Source organism: Belonocnema kinseyi, chromosome 3 (genome assembly GCF_010883055.1).
Source record: "Belonocnema kinseyi isolate 2016_QV_RU_SX_M_011 chromosome 3, B_treatae_v1, whole genome shotgun sequence".
Taxonomy (NCBI): domain Eukaryota; kingdom Metazoa; phylum Arthropoda; class Insecta; order Hymenoptera; family Cynipidae; genus Belonocnema; species Belonocnema kinseyi.
Window position 1 is genome coordinate 29,977,913 of NC_046659.1, and position 10,634 is coordinate 29,988,546.

Sequence of the window (10,634 nt, forward strand, 5' to 3'; positions counted from 1 at the left end):
TATGGCGGCAAATAGTTAATAAAAAGAGTGTCAGTAGAGTGAATGAAGCCTGAAAAAAAAGACCTTGGCCACTAATGGACCCAAGTGGGGAACCTTACATAGCGACTTCGTGAGGTTCTTCGCTTGGGGTGATTGCTAGAGAGATTGATCAGCAACTTGGGTAACCGTTGTAAGAGCAGTGTGACGACACACTGTGTCGACACATGCAACGCGTATGAGGTTACATGTGTCGGTATCTTCACCATCACAATGTGTCAACTATTCTGCACATTGTGCACGCACCATGCGGACTCAGTGTTGACATTTCGTTATCTAGGAAGTGTTACATATGTGTCATTTTCATCGCATACAAAGAAAAAACACGATTTATTTTAAAACTGTTTTTGTAAAAAAAAGTCGTTATTTTAATATACTATATATGTTTAATCAAATTATAAGCTTCAATTAACTTACCTTGTCATAAAATTGAACTTACCATGAATTTTGATTAATTTATACATGGAAATTTACTATCTAAAAATTATAACCTAAAAGTTAGGTTAGAATTCATATTCCATTTCTGATCGTCTATACTTAATGTTTTTTGCATATTTTTAACCAAATATTTTGCTATATGCATCAACAAAAGTTCATTTTAGCTTATGATGTGTTGAAACTTATATGATATAGTAAAATAATTATTTTCTTAAGAAAAACAGTTTTAACAGGAAATGTTTTTTTTCACTAAATACGATAAAAATTCGACGTTGAACACTTAGTTTCTGAAAAATATTAATTTTTTCTATTCACTTATTGTTCTAAACTAGTAAGAACAGTGCAAAAACTGGTTATAAACCCAATTTAAAATGCAACTTAAAAATGCTACCTGGTTTCACAAGTTCACGACAGTGAAGCGGACAGTCCCTAACTTATCTGCATTTTCTCATTCAAATTTACTTGCGGCACGGAACGTTCCCTGGAGGTGTCAAATGTCCGCAGGTTGGGAACGTTCCAATGGAACGTTCCAGGAAGGTGCCAATGGAACGTTCTACCAGAGATGAGGTGGGAGATTGCTTATGCCGTGTATTTGATTTCGACCGACTTACCCCAGCGCACCCTGTTTGACTTAGCCTTCTGGGAACTAAAATTAAAGGTCCAAAAGCGCGCCCTGTTTGCATTATTGTTATTTTTCGGGAACTAAAATGAAAGGTGGCTTACTAAATTGAAGTTAGTCATTTTTTTCAGAGATTCTGATACAAAAATCTTTTAATATATGTATTTTTCTTAAATTTCAAGCAAATTCAATTAGAACTTAGTTAATATCGTAAAAAAATTTAAAAATCTTAGTATTTGATATGTCTATACTAATAGGAGAATAATACTGCCTTGATTTGGAAGAACACCGTTAACTGCATTTTGGATAAGGCCCTTGAGCCGCCTACCGTTATTGCTTCAGGTGACTTTATCCGATTTGCAGTTAACCGTGTTTTTCCAAATCACGGCAGAATAGGCATGTCGTTGCAGGATCTAAATAACGAGCGGGCTGTTCTACCTAAATCTTGGATTGCTAAACCTCTATTGCTTTTGCAAACCAACATGGTCCATTCCCCCTTGTAACTTATGATCAATCCCCGCGCCCAAGTTAGGTAGCATGAGGCTAGTCCCCTCCTATTCCAATGTCCATAAGAGGCGGTGGAGCCCCAAGCGGACACAGGGGCCAATGCCTCCCATAGAAATCGACCAGGGAGGGCCAAAGTCTTGATTTGTCTACTCGTAAATAAAATTCTTAAACCAAAGATAATAATATCTTTGCTTAAACTCATCCGATCGTTGAATATAGAAACCTTTCAATTCTTTCTTGCTTTGTTTAATCTTTGAAATCTGTCTGGAATCTATGTGGAATAATAGAAGCCTTTCCGAATTCTTTTACATTTATCCGAAACCTTTGCGAAATATTTGAAATTTTTGTAAATTCTTCATAAAATCTTTGAAATATTATTGCAACCTTTGTAAATTCTTCGTGAAATTTTCGCGAAATAACGTTTTTAAATCTATTCAAAATGTTTAAAATTTTTGAGAATTTTGAAAACTTTGTGAAATAATAGAAGTCTTTGTAAAATAATGGAAATATCTGTGAAATCTTCTAAACATATCCTAAATATTTCCAAAATGTTTGAAATCTTTGTAAAATCATTAGGACGTAATTGGAATTATTTGTTCAATCTTTGAAATCTATTTTAAATCTTCGTGAAATATTTGTAAGCTTTGTGAAATCTTTAAAGTCATTGGGAAATCATTGAAAATTTTGTGAAATCTTTCTAAAATCTTAGTGAATTCTCTAAAAATCTTTGCAAAATCATTAGGCAATTATTGAAATCTTTGGTTCAATCTTTGAAATCTGTCTGAAATCTTTCTGAAATCTTTCTGAAATATTTGAACTCTTTGGGAAATCATTTAATTCTTTGTGAAATACTGGTAAATTCTCTTAAAATCATTGTGAAATATTTGAAAGGTATCTGAAATCATTCAAATCTACCTGAAATCTCGACGAAATCTTTGAAATATTTGAAAATTTTGGGAAATCATTGACATTTTTGTGAATTGTTTAAAAGTCTTCCCAAATTATTTGAAATACTTTTGAAATATTCGGTGATATTTGTTAAATTAATAAAACCTTCATGAAATCTTTTTAAAATGATTGAAGTCTTTATGGAGTCTCTTAAATCGACCCGAAATCTTTGAAATCTTAATTGTCGAATAATAGAAGACTTTATAAAATCTTTTAAATCTATGCGAAGTCTTTGCGAAACCTGTGAAATTGTTCCGATTTCTATGGCATTTAACCGTTCTTTTAATAATGTCATTTTAAGTTTTAATAATGTCAGCTTTTAATAATGCCAATTTAATTCAAAATCAATCGGACTTAAATAAGTTAGTGCACGTTTTTGAATGGACATACTTTGACCTGCTAGATCATTAACCATTTTTAATAAAATCATATGGTAACTATTACATCAAGAATGTAAAGCTTCATTAAGAAATTGGAACTAGCTACTTTTAGATGAAATAGTAACTCTTTGTACTATAAATAATAATTAAGAGAGTCTCGTTGCCAATTTCTAATAAATAATCTCAGAGATTTGTAATAGAGCGGAATAATTTTCATGACAAATAAGTAATATAATTGAGTAATTTTAAAATTTCTATTACCTATTCGTTTTTTGTTATAAACGTTTAGTTTTGTTTGTTTGTTAAATGTTAATGGACTCTTAAGACTCTTAAAAACGCTAGTTCTTCAAAAACGGCATTGGACTCTATAAATATAAACCATCCTAAATTTGTAATATGCCAAAGGCGTAAGACACATCGGTATTTTTCAAGTAAATAGTCGCTAGCGCATCTGGAGCACGGTGCACAGTGGTCTGGAATAGGAATGTACTGTTCATAATCGCCCACAGGTCGTATTTCTTAACCGATTTAAAAGTTTTTTTTTAGAAATGCTCAGCAATTAATTTTAAAGAGAATTTTGGTTTGCTTTTTTAAAATGTTTTTCACACAGCAACAATATATAAACAAATATAGTGACAAAATTGACCATTTTAGCTTTGTGAATTTTTATCTCAAGAAAAAATACAGATAGAAACTCACTATCAGCCGCAATTATTGCACATGTATACATAGAACATAATTAATTTTAATAATATTTAACTTAATTATTATAAACAATTTTTATAAACAAATTCTTATTATTTTTTTTATCATAGAAAAAATCGTTTATTTCACGCTAGTTGCTAATATTTTTCTTAAAAGTCATAATTTGTAACAAAAAAATTAGCATGAGTTAACAACTATTGTTTTTATAAACATTTCTATAAACAAATTCTTTATAAACGAGTTTTTCTCATAGCTGAATTGATTTTTCTGAACAAAAGTGATTCACAATTGTCTTTAAAGCCATTTATATACTTTAAGCTTTATCAAACATAAACAATATAGATTGTTTATAACAATTTAGTTGAAACAGTTTCCTAATCGGCCGTTTCCTCATTTGTTTTTCATGAAGTTACGTACAAAACAAATTAAAGATAAGTGACTTCTGAATACGCAAGCACAGCCTTATTGCACCTTATTTTCACTTGTTGCTCATTTATTTTTCAGGAAGTTGCTTAACAAATGAAAGATAGGTGACTTCTAAAAACGCAAGTACAGCGTTATTGCTATGGACAGTTTGCTACAGAAATGGTTAATAACAATTACGCAAATTATTATTTAATGTCCCATATCGAATTTTGGAATCACTGTTAGTTTATTGTCGGATAATTTCAGTAGCACACCATCCTTTTTGCATGTAAAAAAAATTCATGATAGTTTTGTTTAAAAAATGCTTTATAACAATCATATAAATTATTTTTTATTTAATTTCGTTGGTTAGTCACCGCAATAAATATCACTCTAATAATTATTGAAGAAAAAAACATTTTTTTCTACGAGGAAACGGCTGATTAGGAGACTTGTTTAACTAAATTGTTATGAACAATCTATATTGTTTATGTTTGATAAAGCTTAAAGTATATAAATGGCTTTAAAGACAATTGCGAATTCCGGCTTATAGTGAGTGTCTATCTGTATTTTTTCTTGAGGTAAAAATTCATAAAGCTAAAATGGTCAATTTTGTCACTATATTTGTTTATATATTGTTGCCATGTGTAAAAAATTTTAAAAAGGCAAACCACAATTCTCTTAAGAATTAATTGCTGAGAATTTCTAAAAAAAACTTTCAAATCGGTTAAGAAATACGACCTGTGGGCGATTATGAACAGTAAATTGGGACGACTCCTTGTAAGATTTGACAAGTTTACGCCTATGGCGTAGAAAATATTTGGGACTCTAATCCGTAATGCAGCTAGCCCATTCATCTTTCGAGAAACTATCCTTTGAAACATTCAGGCCTGTGGTTGTAAAAAGTAGAAATATAGGCGGGAAGTCTCTAGGAGTCTAGGACTCTCGGTAGATTACTGGGGATGAGTATTCCATAAATTTCGCTGAAAAAGCAGCGAAATTTAGCTGTTGTTCAGTGAAATTTCACTGATCAGCAGCTACATTTCACTGTTTTAGCAGTGTATATACGCTGATTTGAATGAGACATATACTGATTCAGATTTAGAGAGTACAAAGAAGACGAATTTTCAAAAAAATACAGGAATGTTCAACTCAGAAAGGACAATTTTCATACAACTAGTTTCATTTCAAATGAAAAATATCAATTTTAAACTAAAAATGAAGTAGTTGCATTTTCAGTTAAAAAAATCATTTTCAACAAAATAGTCAAATTGTTAATCAACGAGATGAATTTTTAACTGAATTGAGGGAATATTCAACTGGATTCGTTAATTCTTTTTAAACTTTCAACAAAATAGCTTCATTATCAACTGCGTTTAGTTGAATTTTCAGTTAAATAAATCATTCTATCGACCAACAAGGCGAATTGTTAATAAAATACATGAATTTTCAAGAAAATAGCATTTGAACTTTTAACTACAAAGATTAATTTTTAATCAACAAGACGAACTATCTACCAAAAAGACGAATTTTCACACGGAGAAAAATAGATATTGATAAGCAGATATTAAAAACTTTGATATTTAACCATAATATATAGATATTACGGCATACTATCTAATATCTTCTATTCAACATACAAAATATTAAAGGGCAATATCTGTTTATATTGAAAGTATAAAATATGTGATATTAACAGTTAATATCTAAGATATTAAAAAAGATGAATTTTATCGGAGCAAGTTCGCTGACGTGTGGCGTGGCGACAAAATATTTTGTCTGTATCTTGAGCTTTCATCGTGTGTATTGTGGTTTTTCGGATATCCATTGCACTATAAGTTTTTGTGGAAAATGGATTAAATGTTTTTGGATATGTTATAATTTTTTCAAGAAAATGAGGACTCAGCTACAGGCATCTTTCATATTAGCCTTGAACAGTGTGTTATCTGTTTAACACAAAAATCGCATAATTATGCAAAAAGGCGAATGCTTGAGGATTCGGATTTTCAAAACAGAGGACTACGATATTAACATTCTTTTGCATTTTACAGAAAATGGCATGCTTTACAGGTAATTTTTGCACAATTAAAAAATATTTCTTGAATATCTTAGATTCTGCCCTTTAATATCTTGGATATTGTCAGTTAAAATGTTATTTTTAATATCTACGGATGCTCTACTTCAGTATCTAGATTTCTGTCCCATAGTTAAATCGCTAAGATATTGCCTATTAATATCTAGATAGTCTGTGCTAACATCTATTTTTCTCTGTGCAACCAAAAGAAAAGCTCATACGCGCGCTCGGCGCGCGAATCACTACTTTTCTTGCAATTATTTTATTTGGAAATAAAATTCAATAAAATACCACAATAATCATTTTTACTTTAATAACTTCTATCTGTATACGGATTCGCGTGGATACCCTCTCACGATGCAGAATAAATGATTGTGCAACACTTAACATTTTTATCAAATGTTCAGGCAAATGGGAGTACTTCCAATAACCTCGTATGTAGCTGCATTGTAATTTAAGTGTACTTAAATTAATGCACTGATTTTAGGCCCGCCTTAGTAAAAAACAAATTTCAACTGCGCATAAAATGTGAAGTTGAGAGACTTCTGTTCCAGCGTAGATTTAAACATAAAAAATCATATCGCAATAAGTGATAATAATACTGGTTATATGTTCGACTGATTAATCACAGTAAAATATATGGGGAGAAAAGTATTGCAAGAGAAAATATACTACAGAAAATCTTGATGAAGCAAAATATTTAACTGAAGAGATTATGAAATTACTTTAAGAAATTAATAAATATAGATACTTACTGAAACTAATGAAAATGAAAGTTTTTACCATTATAGTTTTAATTCATTTTTTAATTCTTATTAAATATATAGTGCATACATTTTCTTATAAAAATTAATTTGTTTAAAATGTTCAAATGGTTCAAAATCTAAAAAAAAGTTAAGTTCTGAATTTGTTTATGAAATTTATTTGTATAATTTATCATTATTGTAAATTTACAAGGTGTCGTAGGAAAATGTGATTGGAAATATATTCTTTGTTGATTCCGTAAACAAATTAGGCCTATTCTTCCAAAAATGCCTAAACTCTTAATTTGCTCATGAAAGTAGTTTAAATAATAAATCTTGAAAATGCGATTATTATAATTAATCGAAAAGACGTTCTTAATTAAATTTGTAAAAAGAACTGACCCTATTCGTTTGAAAAATAGCCAAATTCTGAATTTCTTATGAAAGCTCTTTAAATAATTAACCATTCTTGTAGATTTAACAAATACCTTAGGAAAGAGTCATAGCAAAGACAATCATAGTTAAATTTGTAAACAAATTGTGTTTATTAATTGAAAAATACCTCACCTCTCAATATGTTTATGAAAATTGTTTAAATGATTAATAATTATTTTAAATTTACAAAGTATCGTAAGAAATGATCATCGAAAGACAATCTTAGTTCAGATCTTTAAATGGATAAGTGAAAAAGCTATTACGGATCTTAAGACTAGACTTGGACACACAGGTACCAAGTTGTCACCTTTCCAGAAACCTGAAAACACAGGTCGAGGAAGGCAGGGAGTAAAATCGCATGCTCCTTCCCCCTCAACCATGGCGCTCTGTGCAACCGCACGGCTTGCACGCCTCAAAGTCTGACCCTTATTTTAAATGAACTAGTTGAAATTAAAAAGTTTAAAATTGCATTGTGTAAAATAAAAATAAATAAAAATTCAAAGTTTTTGAATAGTTACAGTTTTAGAGCTCTGAATTTTCATATTGAATACTGAATTAAAACATTTACAAACATTGAAACATTCAATTCAGTTTTCGTTTGCATATTCTCGAATTTTAATTGCTTCATATTGAAAATTATTTATTTTGAAAAAATTTCAACTTAACATTTTCCAATTTTGAAATTTTTAAACCAGTTTCTGATTTGACTTTGAGGTCGCCTTGAAAATTTTAATAATTCTTAATTACCTTTCATGCTAAATTATCTCTTCCAAATATGAATAGGAAATTTTTTATTTTTCTATTAAATATACCTATTTTCAAATAAGCATCTTGTCTCTTATATCTTATTTCAAAATGTAAGCAAGGAAAAATTTGAACCAATTTTTTAATTTAAATAATGAAATCTAAGAGAAAATTAAAAAATATTTCAAAACATTTGAAAAATTTTCAAACAAAAAACACATTAGTAGATAGTAAGGTACTTGAATTAAGTTAGCAACATTTTTTTAAATGTTACAAAAATGTATATAATTTTAAGAGATATTTATGTGTAAAAGTTCTAAATATCTTTTAAATTAACTCCAATTTTTTTAAATATTTAGTAGAGCGATTTTCATTTGATCGCGGTTTACCTGCTCGTCGTGTCCTCGCGCTGTGTCGAGCATTGCCTGAGGGGGACCCTTTTGTCCTCATGGCGAATAAAACACGGGACATAACATTTTTATAATATTGTAATCAGCAATTTAAAAATATTATATTCGAAATGTACGTTTATATGCAATTCCAACGATATGTTACTTGCAATGAAAAGATTAAAATTGGAATAAGTTGTCGCAGATATGCTTATTGTTATTTTTCAACAATTCCCGTAGTCGTTTGCTGAGAAAATTTCACTTTTTAATTGTTAAAACAAATATAATTTGTTTAAATAATTACTTTTCCAAAAATACTTTCGTAATCGTAATTAATTGTATGTCTTCTATTTAATAGTTATCGAAAAATAACTGCTTGAGCAAATGAAAATTGTGTGAACAATTAGAACTTTTTTAAAAATTAACAGAAATGTATGAAAATTATGTAATTATTATTATATATGTATATGTACGTATATATGTATGCATGTATGTATATATGATATTAAATATTCGTATTTAATTTTTCAATCAAAATCAAAAGAAAACTTTCTGTACGTAAAAATTAAGTGAAAAATGCACTTAACCCTTTTTTAATAAAACCAATGTCAGAAGCTAAAGAACATTGCTTCGAAAATGATTTTTCAAAAAGTTTGTTTCCAGCGATGCATACTTGCTGAGACCATTTTTCTCTTAATTTTATTAAAACAGAAACTTATACTTTAAAATTGTACATTGAATTTGAAAATTATGCTAGAATTATTATTATTATATAAACTCCTAATCTGTTAAGAAAACATAATAATAATAATAATTTGAAATTTAAATAATATATATTAAAATAAGTAGGTAAATTATTCATATTATTATTATCAAAGTATTATTGTTCTAAAAACTGAAGATAATAAATTTAAAAACATTATTTATTATAATAACATTTTATAGTTGAAAACATCATTAAAACCAATGCTTAGTTAAATAATTAATTTTAAACTGTAATGTGAAATTCAACAATTTTTAACGAATACTTAAAATTGTATACATTGAAACATTTAGCAGGTAAAAATTAATGAATTTTACAAGTTAATAGTTGAAGGGGTTTGTTGAAACTTGATTTTTGTTGTTGAAGATTTATCATTTTAGTTGAAACTCATCTACTTGGTTGAAAACCCGTTTTTTTCTAATTTTAAATTAATTTTTTGAACTAAGAATAAATCTTTTTGGTTAAAACATTACGATTTTAGTAGCATATTTAGCTCTTTGGATACAAAATAAATTATATTGTTGGAAGTTAATGTTTTTATTTGAAAATTCAGCTATTTCATTTTTGGTTTAAAATTTATCTTTTGACTTCTTCAAGGTAAGTGGGTAAAAATTCATGCATTCTGTTGAAAATTCATTTTTGTTGTTGAAAATATTAATTTTTTTAAACTGGCAATTCAACTATTCCATTTATTCCATTCTTTTTTTTTTGTCAATTGAACTATTTGTCGTTTAAAATTCGCCTTAAAAAAAAATGAATATTTTTTTATGTAAAATTACAAAACTTAAACAATTACTTTTTTTTAAACAGTGTTTTAACCGTAATAAGGTGCTAATTCTATTTTCGTAATTTTGGGCTCACAACTACGCAGCCATTCATACCGAGTATTCTTACAACAGAAGTAGACCAGAAAAGGAGGAAAATTTCCAAAATTTATTAGGTTCAAACAGGTACACGGACTATAGGCAAAGATATATACGGTTCTTACTTAATTCCAGAAGAAGGCTTTCTAGGTTTTCCCCGCAAGTAATTGAGGGGTTCAGACTTAAAAGGTCTTGCATAAATATGGGTCATATATCTCTCAAACTTAAGACTATGTTGTAGAACCCATTGCAGTTTAATATTTAGGAATTTGCAATCGTGTATGTTACATTACAATATTTAGTACTTATATTACTGTTTTCTTCTATTTTATTTGAATAACTGTACACTTTAAGGTAGTATTTTGTTTGTATATATATTAGTTATATTTTCTAAAATATGCGATTCTAATTTCAAGGCGAAAGAGCCATCAATCATTTAAATAATACAATTAAAAATAATGTTATAACAAGATATGAATAAAAAGTTTGTAACATTTTGAAATGTTCAAGCATTTTTATCAAATTAATCTTTTGTCTGACAAACAAAGCCACTGATAATAAACAATGAAGTTCTTGAAAGTATTT